Raw genomic sequence first — 18,891 nt, forward strand, 5'->3', positions numbered from 1 at the left:
CATCAACATCATCTGCTCCATCTTTTGACAAATCAGACTAGAGAGCCTTTTATGCAAGAGAACTTGAAGAAACCAGGAAGGAGAATGAAGAGCTTGAAGAACTTGAAACACTATTTGCAAGAAAAATGCCAAAAGGTCCAATTGGAAGTAAGTATGAAGGTAAAGCACCCTTTAAATGTTTCAATTGCAATAAGATTGGTCATATGGCTTCAAGATGCCTTGATGGACATGCTAGACTAAGAGAAGAAGCTAGAAGGACATACAAACCTAATCCTGAATATCAGAGATACAGATTTAAGAAAAACAAAGATAAATCTTGTTACATTGCTGATGAAGGTGTGACTGATGATTCTGATGAGGATCCAGTAGACAACGGATGGGTCTTTGTTACTATAACAGAAGATCAACCGGTACCTATTGCTCCACCGATAGAACAAGCCCTAGTAGCTAAAGTTGAATCAAAGGATGAATAGATTATTGACTCAGGATGCTCACATCACATGACTAGAGACAAAGGCAAATTCTTGAACTTTCAAGAATACAATGGAGGTTTAGTAAGATTCGGAGATGAAAAAGCCTGTTCAATCAAAGGTGAGGGTTCAATATCTCTTGATGGTAAACATAACACTAACAATGTTTACTATGTTGAAGGATTAAAACATAATCTTTTAAGTGTTGGTCAATTAGTTGAGAAAGGTTTTCAGCTACAATTTAAAAATGGAAAATGCAAAATCATGAATAGAACTGGTTTGGAAATTGCAACCGGTAATTAGACTAGAGGTAATATCTTTCATTTGAATAACAGTGAAAAGGCATGCTTAATTGCTCATATAGATGAAAGTTGGCTATGGCATAAAAGACTATGTCATGTAAATTTTGATTATATGGTAAAAATCAGTACTTCTAAGGCAGTTAGAGATCTACCTAAAATTGTGAAACCTCAGAATACAATTTGCAAGGAATGTCAATTTGGAAAACAGGTTAGAGCTAGTTTCAAAAGTATTCCAGAAAAATCCAATAATGCTCTTGATTTAATTCACACTGATTTATGTGGTCCGGCTAGAACTAAAAGCTTACAAGGTTATAGATATTTGATGCTAATTATTGATGATTATTCTAGAATGTGTTGGGTTACTTTTCTCAGAGAAAAGTCAGAAGCACTTGGGAAGCTCAAACTATTCAAAGCAATGGTTGAAAATGAAACCGGTAAGAAAATTAAATGTTTAAGATTAGATCAAGGAGGAGAATTCACATCTAGAGATTTTAATACATTCTGTGAAGTGAATGGAATCAAAAGACAGTTATCAGCACCTCAGACACCACAATAGAATGGAGTTGTTGAAAGGAAAAATAGAACTATTTTGGATGCAGCAAGAAGTATGTTATCAGAAGAAAATCTACCACATGTGTACTGGAGAGAGGCAATAAGCACTGCTATCTATACATTCAACAGAGTTCACATCAAAGGTGAAACTGGTAAGACCCCTCATGGACTATGGTTTGGTAATACTCCTACTCTTAAGTATTTCAAAATTTTTGGAAGTAAATGTTATATTAGAAGAGATGAGTACATTGGCAAGTTTGATCCTAGAAGTGATGAAGGAATATTTCTTGGTTATTCATCTAAGAGAAAAGCTTATAGATGTTTTAATAAAAGGTTACAAAAAATTGTTGAGAGTACAAATGTAAAGATTGATGAACAATTCAGAGGAACTTCAAGGTATATAGACTCTAAACTGGTAACAAAAATTATGACAAATGAACCAACAGTAAATCCACCGGTATAGAATGATGACCCAGTTACTCCGGTATCATCAGAGGATACCACAGTAATTGAAGAACAACAACAGACTAAGACACCCTGGTATGTAAGACTGAATCATTCTGAAGATCAGATAATCGGAAGCAAATTTAAAGGAGTCATGACAAGAGGAAGATTGGCAAATGAAGAGGTATTTCTTATTTCTCAAATTGAACCATTATCTATCAATGAGGCATGTGAAGATAAATTTTGGATTAAAGCTATGGAAGAAGAATTAGGACAAATTGAGAAAAATAATACTTGGACATTAGTTCCCTAGCCTGAAAATAAAAATGTAATTGGAACCAAATGGGTATTTAGAAACAAACACAATGAAGATGGTAAGGTTGTCAGGAATAAAGAAAGACTAGTGTGTAAGGGATATTTTCAAAAAGAAGGAGTTGATTATAATGAAACCTTTGCACTGATAGCTAGAATTGAAGCAGTTAGATTATTCTTAGCCTTTGCAGCTCACAAGGATTACAACGTTTATCAAATGGATATTAAATGTGCATTTTTGAATGGAGATCTTGAAGAAGAAGTTTATATTGAACAACCTGATGGATTTTCTTTGACAGATAACAATGATATGGTTTGTAGATTAAGAAAAGCTCTGTATGGACTAAAACAAGCTCCAAGAGCCTGGTATGCAAGATTGGATAAGTATCTCTTAAAAATTGGTTTTACTAAAGGAAATGTAGATAGTAATTTATATTACAAAGTAACTAATGATGACATTTTGATTATGGAAGTATTTGTTGATGATATAATCTTTGGAGGAGAAGATGGATTATGCAAAGAATTTTCTCTTAAAATGCAGCATGAATTTGAAATGTCTATGATTGGAGAAATAAAATTCTTTTTAGGATTGCAGATTTTATAGACTGATAAAGGCATATTTTTGAGTCAATCTAAGTACTTGAAAGAACTACTCAAGAAATTTGGGATGGAGAACTCTAAACCGATAAGCACACCTATGACTACAAATGACAAATTATCTCAAAGGGATGAATCTACACCTGTTAATCCAACTAGATACAAATCTATGATAGGAGGTTTACTGTATTTGACACAAACCAGACCTGATATTATGAATGCAGTATGTATATTTTCTAGATTTCAGAGTAATCCCAAGGAAAATTATGAATCAACAGTAAAAAGGATTTTCTGATACTTACAAGGCATAGCAAATCTTGGATTATGGTATCCTAAAGATGAAAATTTTGATCTATATGCATACATAGATGCAAATTGGGCAGGAGATGTGGATGATAGAAAGAGCACCAGTGGAGGAGCATTCTTTCTTAGAAAGAGATTAGTTTCTTTGTTAAGTAAGAAACAGAGTTGTACATCGTTATCAACAGCAGAATCAGAATATGTTGTAGCAGCAACAAACTGTACATAGGTACTTTGGCTTAAGCAAATGTTGAAAGACATAAAGGTAAAATGCAAAGAACCTATTACTATATATTGTGATAACACTGCAACAATTGATATATATCTAAGAATCTAGTATTACATTCTAAAACAAAACATGTTTCTATCAAACTGAATTTTCTAAGGGAAAAAGTTGAAGAAAAAGAAATAAAACTAGTTTATGTGAATACTAAAGAACAACTTGCAGATATTTTTACAGAACCTTTGCCTAAGGAAACTTTTGAGTATCTCAGAGATCAGCTTAGAGTCTTACCTCCACCGGTAGAGACTTAGATAGTTGATGATTGTCATCAACCGACAAAATTAAATGGACAAATCTTTTATTCCGGTATTTGATGAGGAAGCTACTTCTCAGGGGGAGTAGTTGGTATATTGAATTGGTTGGTATTTTGTATGAACTTGACCTTTTTGTGACTTTGGCATTTGATGTCAAAGGGGGAGAGATATATGGAAAAACATTAAAGAAAAATATATGAAAAATGCATTATATTTTTGAGGAGAGATTGGTATTGTAAATAAATCTTTGTATAAACACATATTACTCCTAGGGGGAGAATTGGTTTTTGTACTTGGCATTTCTATTTTGGCACTTTGATGGTTTTTCCATCTTGTGTTGCCATCAATGCCAAAGGGGAAGATTGTTGGTATTTTGGTATGGTTTTGTCATTGATGTCAACACCTACTAAATACACCTACTTTGGAGATCCAGCAACATTCACCGGCAATCAATAAACTGCTCAACAATCACTGGTATATGGTTAACCGGCAAGATATAATGTTCACCAGTACCTGCAATAACATGGAAGACACTTGGTAATGTCGAAGACATCATGTGGACACTTTTCCTTGAAGTAATATCATTGGTATATTCTCATTTGCATATTTGCTTTTACCGGCAAATAGGTCCAAGTTATCTAGGGTTACACCAGCAGGTTTATCTTTTCCAGATCAACATGGCACGCTATGGAGATGATTTATTATTGTTGTAAATGCATTAAGCCGACATGTTCAATCAGTTATTGCATCGAATATTGTATTATTTGTAAAATGTTTTATTGTAATATCTTGTAGAGCCGACCTACTAGAATTGGTCTTAGGGTATGGTATAAATGTAAGATCTTATTTGTAAGATCAGATGTGGTATGCAAAAAAGAATTGTAAGAAGGTATATGCGAGATTGAGCAGAGGTATACATGAAGACATAATTTGAAGGTGAAGTTAGGTTTTTGTAGAAGCATATTAGCATTACACCAGTACTAAATCCAGCATATGAAGATGCTATTTTGTGCAGTACATTCTCATTGGATTTAACCATCCAACTGTAGTCAGTGTGACTCCCATTTGTGTTTGAGTAGTGAGCTCTAGGCTGTTGGCCTTTCTGCATGTGCAGACCCCTCTTTGTACACTTACTATCTACAGTAGTATCATTTGATTGTGGGTAAGGTTTCCCACCGTGGTTTCTTATAGGGTTTCCACATACAAATATTTGTGTCATGTGTTGTGGTTGACTTTGTGCTTATGTTTCATGCATTAATTCTTACAGGTACAACATTTCCTATTAACATTGTTTACTGACACAATTAACTATCGTACCGGTATTAAGCAATAAGTTGGTTGATAAGATTTTGAATTGAATTTATTAGACGACTGATTCACCCCCCTCCCCTCTTAGTTGTCCCCGGGACCTACACAAGCATACCGACACCCCAGCTGGCATGGGATAAAGTTTTGTTTATATGAATTATTTTGTAGTGTAATTATCTTTTGTAAAGCCGACATGGTATATTGTAAAAGACTCATATATGTATGAGATCTTATAGGTCATTTTATGTAAGTAGATGATAGGAAGATATAATGTGTGATGAGGCAATTTTGTATAAGGTGATATAGTTGACAACGAAGGTTTTGGTTATTGACTGAGCTTAAATCGATACTGAACCTAGCATGAGAGATGTTGTTTTGAGCATTACATTGTATTGAATCTAATAATCCATTTTGTAGTCAGTGTGACTCTTTATTGAGCAGTGAGCTCTAGGCTATTGGCCTCCTTGCATGTGTAGGCCCCTCATTGTAAGTAGTGTTTATCCATTGGCTAGTGAGTAAATATTATGGGTCACAAATCCCACTGAGGTTTTTCCCACACCAGCTTTCCTTGTTAAATATCTTGTGTTATGGTGTGTTTCTATATTGTCTCTATTATTTTTGTTTATTTCAATAATTCTTATTTACCGGTACACTATTTTGGGATGCAAAGTTATTAATAAGTTTAAATATTCTGTAAACTAGTTAGACACTGATTCACCCACTCCTCCCTCTCAATGTCTTTGGGATTGTCATTGAATCTAACATGTTGAGTATGTGAATTCACATTTTGACAATGAAGGAATAAAGAGGATATTTCTGAGTCTTTGAATTTATTAATGTTTTCTTTTAATTACAATGAACTATGCTTCTTTGTAATTACTTACAATGTCATTTTGTTATATCAGATTGTGTTATATATTTAATTTTGAAGATTTGTGATAACACAATGATGAACAGTGAGTACCAAACTGGTACTAAGAGGGGGGGTGAATCAGTATGAGTATAAAAACTTTTCCTGAACCGATTTATGTGCAAATAGTGAACTTGACTGGCAATCACTAACATCGGCCATAAACCAAATTACTACCGGTTAAGCATAATGAGACTGTGAAAGATATAAACTGGAAACACTTATCTTACCACACAACCTACACCCTCATTTCCACATTGTCTTTGTGCATAAACAGGTAATCTATCATTAGAAATATAATAACTTGCTAGATCAACATGATTCACCTCTTGACAAAAATCAACAAAGCATCACATGAAAAAGACATCACATATGACACACACATTTTTCACGTGGAAACCCAACTAGGAAAAATGACAGTCGAGATGAATACCAACAAACTATTTTTGAACTCTTTAGAAGTCCACTCTGTTAGAAGCCTAGTCTGGTTAAAGACTGTTAGAGTAGGTTTTGTTAGGAACTGATCCTGTTAGGGATCACCCGGTTAAGGGATGGCTAGAATACCCGGTTAAGGGTTAAACCCTGTTAAGGGTTACCTTGTTAGAGGATTTTATGAACTTAATGGCTTTGAGTCACCCTGTTAAAGGATTTATAGCAAGCTGGTTAAAGCTACCCTGTTAAGGGATTTTCCAACTGTTGAAGTGATTAGAGATCAATAGGTATTATAATGATCTGGTAGTAACACTCAATGCCAATGCAGACCCACTTTAGTTCCTTTCTTCTGCATACACACTCTCTAGGTATCAACCCTCTTATCTGGTCTGGAAAGAATCATGTATCTTTGCATTTAGATACACACACAACATTTGCCAACAACTTCAACATGAAACACAACATCGACCTTATAGGAAATAGATATGTCGGTAACATAAAACCTAAACCCTAAACATTTAGGTTGAGCAATTTAGTCGGTTCAATCCTGACCATTGAACACTTTGTATTTGAATACAATGGTCTTGAATAGATCTCAAGACATTCTCCATCGTTTGTTCTTCACCGCTTCTTGGAGGCGATAACCCATCATGCATTCTCCACCATTTTCAGAGACTTCACACAATCCTGAGGTAGATAGGATCAATCTCCTTCATGTGCACGAGGCTAATGTGGCAACATGAGCTCATCTCCATTACAATGCCATCAGTTGAATCACATAGGCTCGAAACATTTCTACCGGAAACCTTGAAATTGAGACTACCAACCGATAGTCATACCATATTAAATAGCTTCACCTTTTGCACATATATCGGTTCTCAACATTATACCGGTTCACTTTTCTAGTTTCTTAACTTCAATAAACCTGTTCACCCTTCATCATATTATCGGTTCACTCTTCAGCATATTACTGGTTCACTCTTTCAACATATTATTGGTTCTCTCTTTAGCATATTACCGGTTCATTCTTTCAGCATATTGACATCAATGACAACACAATATCATTATGTCAACATATTCTGCACAAATGCCAACAATTTGAATTTATATTAAATCATCTATTGAAAATGATCTATTGTTCTTTCTTTTCCTAGATATCATTTGTGAATGTGGGATAAGTAAACTTTGTGTTGTTTGTCTACATTCACTTCATTCTAAAATCAATATTTGCATCTATTTTCATGGTTATGGGTAGGTGTTAGTTTACCTTCTCTGCTTTCTGGTGAAAAATATACCCTATGTTTTCATTCATTGTATATCATTTGAAGGTAGTTGCACCTTGTAAAATAAGCGGAGAGCACTTGAAAATACCATTGCAAGTTACACAACTATTGGTTAGATTATCATTGACATGGGAAAAAGAGTATAAAAATGATGTGACAAGTTTGTTAACCAATAGATATGGACACAACTAGATCCCAACCTGAAGAACAACTTTCCTCAACAAACATTTAACACTAATTATAATCCTCTTGGTCTGAATGTAATAGAAGTTTATGATATTCAACCAAATCATAATGGTTTAGACAAAGTGGGTGAGAAAAATGAGGAGACTCAGGAAAAATATCAAAGTTCTAATAATATGAAGGAAGCAACTGGAAAAGATCCTTATTTGAAACATTTTAAAATAGCCTAAGTATCCCCTAATTCCTCCTGGCCTGATCATATCGACATGGCAGATTCTCAACTTCTTCATGTTGGCAACAATAATAAAGGAAAACTAGATTAAACAAATTAAGTACAATATTATATCTGATCAATTGCAGCAAGAACAAAGATAAAAACAATAATAACAACACACATAACACCAATATTTTGACATGGAAAACTCGGTTAAGGAAAAATCCATGGCGGGAACCTACCCACAAAAAGATGATAATCTATAGTAGTATGTGTAAATATTACAATGGGGAATGCACATGCATTCAGGCACACTGCCTAGAGCTCACTACTCAAAAAACAATGACCTAGAAGGATACAACCATTAGGGAAGGTTCACTACCTTACAATAACATTCAGACAACAATTCAATTTAGATGAACTGAAAGAATAACATCTCCAAATGTTTGATGATGGTTCCGGTTAAGCACATTTGTCCGCTCTACAACAATCTCTACTCTACACTTAACACTAAAAGATGAATTCACTTATTAGCACATACACCACTCTCTGATAATATAGCCACAACCACCATACCCAAATTACAAATATAACACCCATTTATACAAATCATCAACCTTGACTACAAGGTCATCTGAACCCTCAAGACCTAATTACAAAATTACATCACATGATACATAAATCAACCACCAGAACAATACAATGTTGTAGATGACATATCATAGACCCAAATCAAATCCTCGAACACACAACGCCACCAAAAATATCGCCAAGATCAACCACAACATGCTACACCACCGAAAATGTTGCACAACACAAAGAACATCACCAGACCCATAAGATCTTCAATAACATGCACAATGATCAATGCGGATCACCAAAACAAATAGGACATGATTAGGAAACACCAACAAGCATGTTATAACCATCCACAATAGTTGCACTAACACCACTTAAACAAATCTTCATTGATCAACAATCAAGAACACTCAACAGTAGTAACTGGGACTGAAAAGATAACTTGTGGAACACCAAATCATAAAACATCTGAATTGTAGACACACATGAACATCCCAAACACTCTCCCAAATCCATAACTCAAGATATAATCATTATGGAGCACAATGGATCAAATACTAGAATATTGCAACACTGAAACACTAAAAAACCAATCCTCATACCAGAATCAATAACTTTATCAAATCACCACATATCATCATGAAACCAATACTGAAGCAAGTAGAGATACTTCATTACTGAAATCACAAATCTGCACCATCACATCTGCAACATACCAACCAACTCAACTCTCTACAATATTGAAATACCAAAATACAGGAATATGTTGACATCAATGACAACAACATATCATAGCAGTAGCAATATCCAACACTTCATGAGCTGAAAAAAATTAACAAAGAGATACCCTTGTTACAAACCATTAATGACATAATGGAAATTAACCAACTAGTTAAGTCACTTTGTATAAAAACTCCTAGAAGAAAAAGGAAATTTCCTTCTACAATTCAAGTAGTGACTAAGCTTGCTGATGTATTCTTAGGGAGATTGCTTCCCCATAAATATAGTGACCCTGGGAATCCTATAATTACTTTGAGTATAGAAAGAGTTTAGATACCTAATGTGTTGATTGATTTAGGAGCAACCATAAATTTTATCACAACTGACACTGCTAATATGTTAGGGATGATAGGTGTCTAGCCTACAAGAATTGTGCTTCAGTTGATAGATCAGTCTATTGTGAAACCTGAAGGTGTTATGGAAGATGTAACAATCACAATTGACACATGAGATTCCCTAGTTGAATTTTTGGTACTCAAATCAAGGAAGAAGGAATTAGGACACCCAAATATAGTTGGAAGACCTTGGCTAGCAACTGTAGTAGCATTGGTAGATTGTAGGTCTGGCAATATGACTATTTCCAATGGTCAAAAGCAAAAGGAGTTGACACTTTACCCTCCAGCTAAATCAACATTCCATTCTAACACTCAATTGTGGGTTGATAAGGGAATGGAGTAAAAAGGAGATGGAGTGGTTGAATTAGCCATGGTTACTTTGTCAAAACATGTTGAGGAATATGAAGAGTGTGTGGAACAGGGAGAGGAACTTAATAAGAATACTGACAAGTTCAATCAAGTAAATGAACAATGTTCCTTTCTTGAAGAAGTTAAAAAAAGAACTTGCAAGAAGACTACATCATGATAAGTTACATCCTTGTCCTCTTAATACACTTATAAGAGATCCAATTGAAGGGAAGAGTGAAACTAAAGAGATTACAGTATCTGAAGATAAACCTCTTTTTATTAATCATCTTTGCTTCCAAGACAAGAACAATAGTTGAAGCTCACTTTATAGAAACATTAAAAAGAATTTTCTTGGGAGTATAAAGATATAAGAGGAACACACCCTTCTATTTGTACACATCATCTCTACACTGAAGATGTTAAACCTAAGATACAAGGACACAGGAGAATCAATCGATCTCTAAGAGATTTTGTTAAACAAGAAATAGAAAAATTACTGCAAGTAGGGTTTATTTATCCATTTTTTTATAGTCAATGGGTTTCTCCATTGGTTATTGTACCCAAGCAAAATGGTAAGTCATTTGTTTTTGTGGAATACAAAGAATTGAAGAAAGTCACTAAAAAGGATTATTTTCCTTTACCATTCATTGATCAGGTGCTTGATAACCTAGCTGGCAGTAGCTATTTCTCCTTTATTGATGGTTTTAGTGGTTACAACCAGATACAAGTGGCTCCTAAGGACAAATACAAAACACTATTTACATGTCCTTTGGGAACTTATGCATATAGGGTTTATGATTTGGACTTTGTAATGCACCAACCACTTTTCAAAGAGTTGTATTGGCCTTTTTTGTAGATTTAACTACTTCATGTGAGGAGGTGTATATGGATGATTTCACAGTCCATGGAAATACCTTTGAACAAGCATTGGAAATATTGAATAAAGTGTTGTAGAGATGTAAGGATTATATATTGTCATTGAATCATGAAAAGTGTTCCCTTACGATGACAAAAAGAATTGTTTTGGGACATCATATTTCTAAATAGGGAATAAAGGTTGATCCAACAAAGGTAAAAATTATTCATCAAATTAAAATCTCAAAGACTCAAATAGATGTCAGAAGCTTTCTAGGGCATGCAGGGTATTATGGAATATTCATTGAAGGATTTAGTAGAATTGTTGAACCATTGTTTACATTGCTTAAAAAGGATGTAAAGTTCTTATGGACAAATGATTGCCAAAAATCTTATGAATCTATTAAGCATGCCTTTTAAACTACTTCTCCTATCTTTAAACAACTTGTTTGGGGAGAAAAATTTCATATACATGCAGATGCATCCAACTTAGTCATTGTGGTAGTTTTGGGGCAAAAAGACAAAAATAGAGTAATGCATGCTATTTATTATGTTAGCCAAAATTTGAGCCCCACAAAAAGGAACTATACAACAATTGAGAAAGAATTATTAGTTGTGGTTTATGCAGTTAATAATTTTAGACATTATATTGCTAGTTATAAAGTGTTTGTCCACACTGATCATGCAATGATCTGGTAATTTTTAAATAAAATTGTTGTAGGTTACCAAATTATAAGATGGTTGTTACTTTTACAAGAATTTGACATCACTATTGTGGATAAACCTGGTAAGGATAATGTTGTTGCTGATGTTCTTTCCAGAATGACTTTGCAAGGTAATAATGAACCAGTGGATGACACATTTCTAGATGAACACTTGTTTTCTATATCCATTCAGTCTCCATGGTTTTTTGATATTGCAAATTACCTTGTAATAGGGAAGTGCCCTATTCATTTTAGTCCTAAATAGAAGAAAAGGCTTATTCATGAAAATTCTAGATTGCAATGAATAGATGGTCTTTTATTTAAAATGTGTCTTGATCATGTTCTTTTATTTAAAGTGTGTGTAGAAAATAGATGCTTATGACAAATACATGCACATTGTCATAATGAACTAGAAGGAGGACATGGTTTTGTGGTTAGAATAGTTCACAAGATCTTGGGAGTAGGCTACTTTTGGCCTACCATGTCCAAAGATGTTTCATTTTATGTAAAACATTGTAATGAATGCCAGTGCATGGGATGACCTACACCAACAATGGAGATGTCACTATAACCCTAGATAGTTCTTGAACCATTCAAAAAATGGGGAATGGATTTTGTGGGACCTGTTGATATGCCTTCAAAAGGACATCACTATATTATGGTCTATACAAACTATGTTACAAAATGGGAATAAGTGAAAGCATTACCAACAACAAGGGAAGATAAGGTAGCTGGTATTCTATACAAACACATTCTTCAGATATTTGGTGCACCAAGAGAACTAGTTTTTTTATCAAGGACCTTAGTTTATGTCTGCTATGATGGAAGCCTTCATGCACAAGTATAAGATGACACACAAAAAATCTACACCATATAATCCTTGGGAAAATGGACAAGTGGAAGTTACTAATAGAGAGTTGGAGAGTATTTTAACAAAGAATATTTCTTTAAGAAAAATAGATTGGTTAGAAAGATTAGATGAAGCAGCATGGGCCAACAATACAACATGGAAGACTACTATAGGTTTTTCTCAATATGTGTTAGTATATGGAAAAACTCCCATTATGCCTATTGAATTTGAGTTGCAGACATTAAGAACCAAATTGAAAATTGGAATTAATTTATTTGAAGCAGAAAGGGTCAAAATTCTACAGTTAAATCGGTTGGATGAAATGAGGATGGAGGTTTTGCAGCACATTGAGATGATACACAAGCAAAGAAAAGTATTTCATCATAAACATATTATTTCTTGAAAATTTAGAAAAGGAGATTGGGCATTGTTGTTTGACACTAGATTCCAAGAATTTAAGGGGAAATTTCATACAAGATGGTTAGGACAGTATGAGATTGATCAATTTTTTGATAATGGAGTGATTCAGTTGGTACATATAGATGGAGAAAGAAGAACTATCATTTTAAATTATATTATAAACTAGCATCCAAAGATGAGTTTCTTTCAGAGTTGTAGTCCAAAGTTGAATGTTACATCATGGAAGATGTCACTTCCCTGGTGGAATTCAATTTTGAGTGAATCTGACAAGAATACTGAATAAAGGAGGTAAATTGAAAACTAGAGATGGCAATTTATCTCCCCCCCAAAAAAATAAAATTAAATAAAATAAAAAAACTGAGGATGATTGAAAACCAAAAATGGTCATCTACCCTAGGAGTAAATTGAAAACCAGAAGCAATGATTCATGCTTGATAGAGTAAAGTTGAAAACCAATAATGGCAACTTTACTTGGATCAACTTTAGTTCACTCCTAATGACTTCTAATTGCTCTTAATGTTCTCAAATAAGTATTGAATCTCTCCTTTGTCAAGAAGACCATCCTAGATCAGTTAATGTAGAATTTAGTCCATACAAGATGAGCCTCAAGTAACTCTTGATTATCTCATTGGTTCTTTACTAATTGAGTAGATATTGTTTATGGTAAAAATGGAAACAACAATATTGAAAGACTAAATGAATTCAACAACAAAACCCTAGCCTAACAACAACAAAGATCCACCATAACATATGAAGGTTACCTAAGACAATGAAAATAAAATAAAATCACAAACATTATACCATCACATGTCCAATAGGGTTTGGATCTCCATTCTTCCTATCTCCATTGATCTTGCTTGATATATTTGCTCTCAGATTTTATGTGTGCACAAGAGCTCAACAAAGAACGGAAATGTGGTTGCAAGTAGACTTGATCGCATATGAAATTTCGAATGCTAGAATGCTTGATTGGGTCCTTGGTAATGAAGGAAGCATCTCCTTATATAGAAGACACTATAAGAAATGGAGGGATAAGATTGAGAGCTGTAAAAGATAAATGGTCAGCTAAGATTAGAGGGTAGGTAAAAAATAATAAGAAAATAATGAGAGGGTAGGTAGTGTAGGAATTAAGAGATGAATGACGTGTCATGGGTGGAAAAGGTTAATGTATTAATTAAATAAATAAAGATTTATTTAACTAATAGAGAAAGTGGGATCAATTAAATAAATAAAAGTATTTATTTAATTTAGGAGAAAAGGATAATTTAAATAAATAAATGTATTTATTTAAATGAGAAATAAGGCTAGAAGAGGATAAATGAATTAATTAAATAAATAAATATTTATTTAATTAATAGAAGAATTAGGCTAAAATAATTAAATAAATAAAGATATTTATTTAATTAGACAAGACAGTTTTAGGTGTCTACATTTTGCCCCTCTTTGAGACAATGTAACTTGTCGCGTTGTTTCAAAGAAGATTAGATAAATTGATACAAAGTTTCCCCAAGATGGGAATGACATGCCCCCTTGAGAGATTGGATGAAAATGTCTGGAAAGATCGCAAACAATCTCTTGATATAAAAGAAAGGGTAGAATGGATTGACTGGATAGGATAGAGTGACAGAGTCATGGGATAAAGAAGACTAACTCGAGAGACTAGGGCTAGGGTAGTCTATAAGATAGACTACGAGGGAAAACATCCTCATTGTCATCCACACACCTAAGAGATCAAAGTGCAGAGAGAGAGAGAGCAGTTAGCAGCGATGGCATTGGTTCATAGATTCAATCGCGTTCATCAATTTTAGAGGCTAGTAGATGCAAGAGAGCCGGTAAGTACCACAAAACCTCCTTCTACTTTTCTGCATTAATTGTTGTCATAAATGCATTTTAGGTAGTTCAATAAATATGCTTTAGATATGTCAAGCAGGGGGAAAAAAATGCTAAGGTGTGTCTATGTTGGTGCCAAGCATGTCTGGGTAGGATAGGTGCATTGGTGTTTGTGCCAGGTGCATCTATAATTCCAGTAGCGTTTGTGTCAAATGCGAGCACGTCTATGTATTTCAGGCATGTTTATGTAGGACAGGCGTGTCTGTGCAGACCAGAGGCACATCTGTGTGATTCAAGTGCATCTATGCAGAGAAGGCACGTATGTGCAGTATGTAAACGCGTTTGCATCTTCAAGGACAAATCGATAGTTCTATGATGAACATACATTGTCAATTGGATAAGCTACTGAGAGGATACACTTAAGCAAGTCCTCTAGGGAAGACTAGAATAGCAGATAGGGCTAGGATTGACAATTATGTGATAGAACATACATTGCCAATTAGGAAACTACTCAAGAGGATACACTCAAGAAGAGGCCCTAGGATAGGATAGATTGAGGCACTTTGTGATGAACAGGGAGTACTAGGATAAAAAAAATAGTACTTTGTGATGAATAGGGAGTACTAAAAAAGAGAAACACTTTGTGATGAACATGGAATGTCACTAGGATAGAAAGCAACACTTTGTGATGAACAAGGAGCACTTAAAAAGAGCAGCACTTTGTGATGAACAGGGAATGCCACTAGGATAGAAAGAAGTACTTTGTGATGAACAAGGAGTACTAAAAAAGAGCAACACTTTGTAATGAATAGGGAATGCCACTAGGATTGACACAATTGATTTGCTTGATTGCGGGAGGACCTACCTATGCTAGAGTCATGAGAGAGATTCCTTTCGACTCAGAGTTTATGAGCAGAGTTGACATTTGAGGATAGAGCAGCGGTTGAGGCTATGGGCCTGCGACATATTCTGTATGTACCTAAGTTTTGGGTGAACATGGGATTGCTGACTACATTACCTAAGAGATGGCACTTAGAGACTTGCACGTTTCATTTGCCGATGGGTGAGATGATAGTTACCTTGGAGGATGTATATAGGATACAGAGGATACCGATCATTAGGGAGTTATTTCCTTATGATTGAGAGGGAGACAAGGATGCACTGAGATGAGTGTTTCAGGATCTTGGACTAGAGATGAGGGCTCGACATGTGGCTTGGGATACTATGACAGCTATAGGATTGGTACTATTGGTGGTACTGGCAAGAGTTATTAGTGGATTCCTCTGTCTAGATAGGGTGACACAAGGGTTGGTAGTGGGGTAGGGGAGGACTCTGGAGACATTGGTGATAGAGCACACTGGATTTGTATGGGGGTTGTGTCTACCAGCACACTTATATTATGAGCTGCATCAATTTGTATATCATGGATCAGCAAGATTGGGATGTGGAGTGACCATGTTGCAGGTATGGGCAAATGAGCATCTACCGGTTACACAACCAATACACTTTAGGGGAAGAAGACATGGGTGTAGCTATGTTCATTTGTATGATATGATTACTTCTCAGCCACGGATTGGGTGACTGGAGTATTGGCATCGGGTTATCGATGAGATAGATAGTGTGGTATGGAGGCCATACCGGGACTATGAGGAATGGGAGGATGATGCAGTGGAGCTGCCATATGTATTCTAGAGAAGGTATCTAATTGGTTGAACACCGTATGTTATTGAGAGGTAGTTGGTAGATAGGGTGGGCAAAAAGTTCGGCAGGATACAACAAATGCCATGGAGGTCAGGGATGTATGCATAGACAATGAGGGATCATAAGCATTTGGGGCCATTGCTTTCTTATGATTAGGTTGTGAGACAAATGGTAGAGATGGTTCCCCTACCTTGGGATATATGGGTAGATATAGAGGATGCAGGGATGGACGTAGAGTATAGAGCATATTGGGCAGAGCATTTGTTTCCAAGGCTGATGGATCTAGGGGAGCCGATAGATGGAGATGGTGGAGGTGATGAAGATGATAGGGGAGATGGTAGAGGTAGATGTCGATGACGAAGGAAAAGAGAAATGGTAGAGAGGAGAGTGCCTCCAAGGAGAGAGAGCAAAGCGGAGAGATAGGCTCAACAAGCTCATGGAGTGAGGGGAAGAGGTGGATTGTTGTTACAAGTGCCAGTAGCACAGGTTCCCAGATAGGTACAAGCTCCTAGACAAGCATAGGGATGAGGAGAGGGACATGAGCAACCATGGGGATAGGGTGAGGGGGGAGAGGAGGAGGATGAGTTACTATCCTTGAGGGAGATCTATTAGGGACAGGCAGATGAGATTCAGGATCTGGAGAGGGAGACAACTGAGGGACACTAAGTGAGAGAGGGATCAGGATATTTAGTGCTACATGGAGGCTGAGACAACACTGAGGGAAGGGAGGTAGGAAAGAGAGGACATAGGGGCTAGATACACCTATGTTCTGCGGGCAGGGGAGGAGATAGCCTATTGGAGAGACCTATATTATGGAGTGGTGCCACTAGATTAGCGGGTGAGGAGCTTTCAAAGACCATCATGGACTACAATGACCACTAGAGGGAGAGACAGGAGATAGGCATCTAGCGGTGGGGTCATGGGTCTTGTACCACCACCAGATAGAGGGGGAAGGAGAGTTGATCCTGGGGTGGGTCCTTTGAGGGCTCAGACTTCATCGAGGTCAGCTGGCTCCAAGGGAGGGAGTTCATCATAGCCTTAGAGGGCTCCCTATGTATCAGATTTGTACCATTTTGTATGATGACACCTTCAGGTGATTGTAGCCATATGTATTTGACATCATTCTATCATGACACTTATGATTTTGATATATATATATGAGATGATTCATCTTTGCAGCAGCTATATGCATGTATACATATGTGATGCTTGTATATGTTTTATGATGTATGTTTTTGTGGTGCTTATGATATGGGTGCAAATATGTACATGATGGAATGCAATATTTTTGTTCTTTTATGTTTTTAATGTTATGTAAATGTGAATGTATGAATTGCAAATGAATATGATAATGCAAATAACTATTTACATGATGAGAATGTAAAATGTGCTAACATGTGTTGTGTGTAGGATGTGATGTAATTGTGATATTTATATGTATGTATGAAATGCTTATATGTGGTAATGCAGGTGCAAACTACATGAAATGTAGATATTTTTGGCATGTCATTATACTCAGTCATATGATAGCAGGCTACATAGACTCAGGAAGGACAATGGAAGTCAATCAAGAAAGAGGGATGACAGATAGAAGATATGGAAGTGAAAGAGCTTCTTGTGCGTTATCATTATTGAGATTTATTATGGAAAATAGGTTATGACAATCCAGATATATGTTCGACCCAAAAAGTCATTGTACCCATTTGCATGGAGATCAGATAGTTGCAAACAAGGAATTCCCTAGTTCACACTATACTCACAGTTTCCTCATATCCTTGGACAAGTCATAGCATTACTAAGAGATAATCCACAGACAACAAAAAGAAAAGGTGACGATACCCCATCCTCGCCTTTCTAGTCAAAGACATCCTGGAGATAAAATCTCTAGTCAGAGACATCCTGGAAAAGATAAAAGACATGTCACCAAAAGATAAAATCAAAAGAAAGCCAAGACTTGACACCAACATCCATTGTAGTCCTCGAGTTTAGTGTCTCTTGTCACTTGTATAAGTCTATTTGATTGTGGTCACAATGTTTTCCTTCACAAATGGATAGATAGCACTAAACTATAATGTTGTCTGAGTCTGTTGAAATATTTGATTTGTTGAAGCCCATTGTTGTTGTTGTTGTGTCTCATTTGAAACTGATTGAATCTATGCAACTCATACTTTATTGTGGAGAAGATGGAACTTTATTGTGGATATGGCGATGCAAGTGTTGCTTTATTGTGGATTGTGCATGGACAGACTGAAGAAAATTGGAAGAAACTATACTCATCAAAACATGTGATGCTCTCAGTTCCACACCCATCACTAGACATAGGATATGCCTTAGCCACAGATAGGAGCTGATTTATTATGGATGGAAAATTTGTGAAAAGGATGGATTATTATGAATGGCTAACCAATCTTGGGTAGATCAATAACAAGCCATGATGGGAATGGGTAAGTTTATTATGGATGAAGAGGTTGTGAGTGTGTGCAAAGTGAAGGATGAAATGGAATCCTGAAGGAGGGAGGAGCAATGTCTCTGCACATGGTGCCGGTGACCCAGTTTTCACCATGGTACTTGCCCAAGGTGCCACCGAAGTTGTTTTCACTGTTGGATGAAATGTTTTTCTTTACTTTTTTTTTTGTGTCACAAGG

This window comes from Cryptomeria japonica, chromosome 2, assembly GCF_030272615.1.
Source record: "Cryptomeria japonica chromosome 2, Sugi_1.0, whole genome shotgun sequence".
Classification (NCBI taxonomy): Eukaryota; Viridiplantae; Streptophyta; class Pinopsida; order Cupressales; family Cupressaceae; genus Cryptomeria; species Cryptomeria japonica.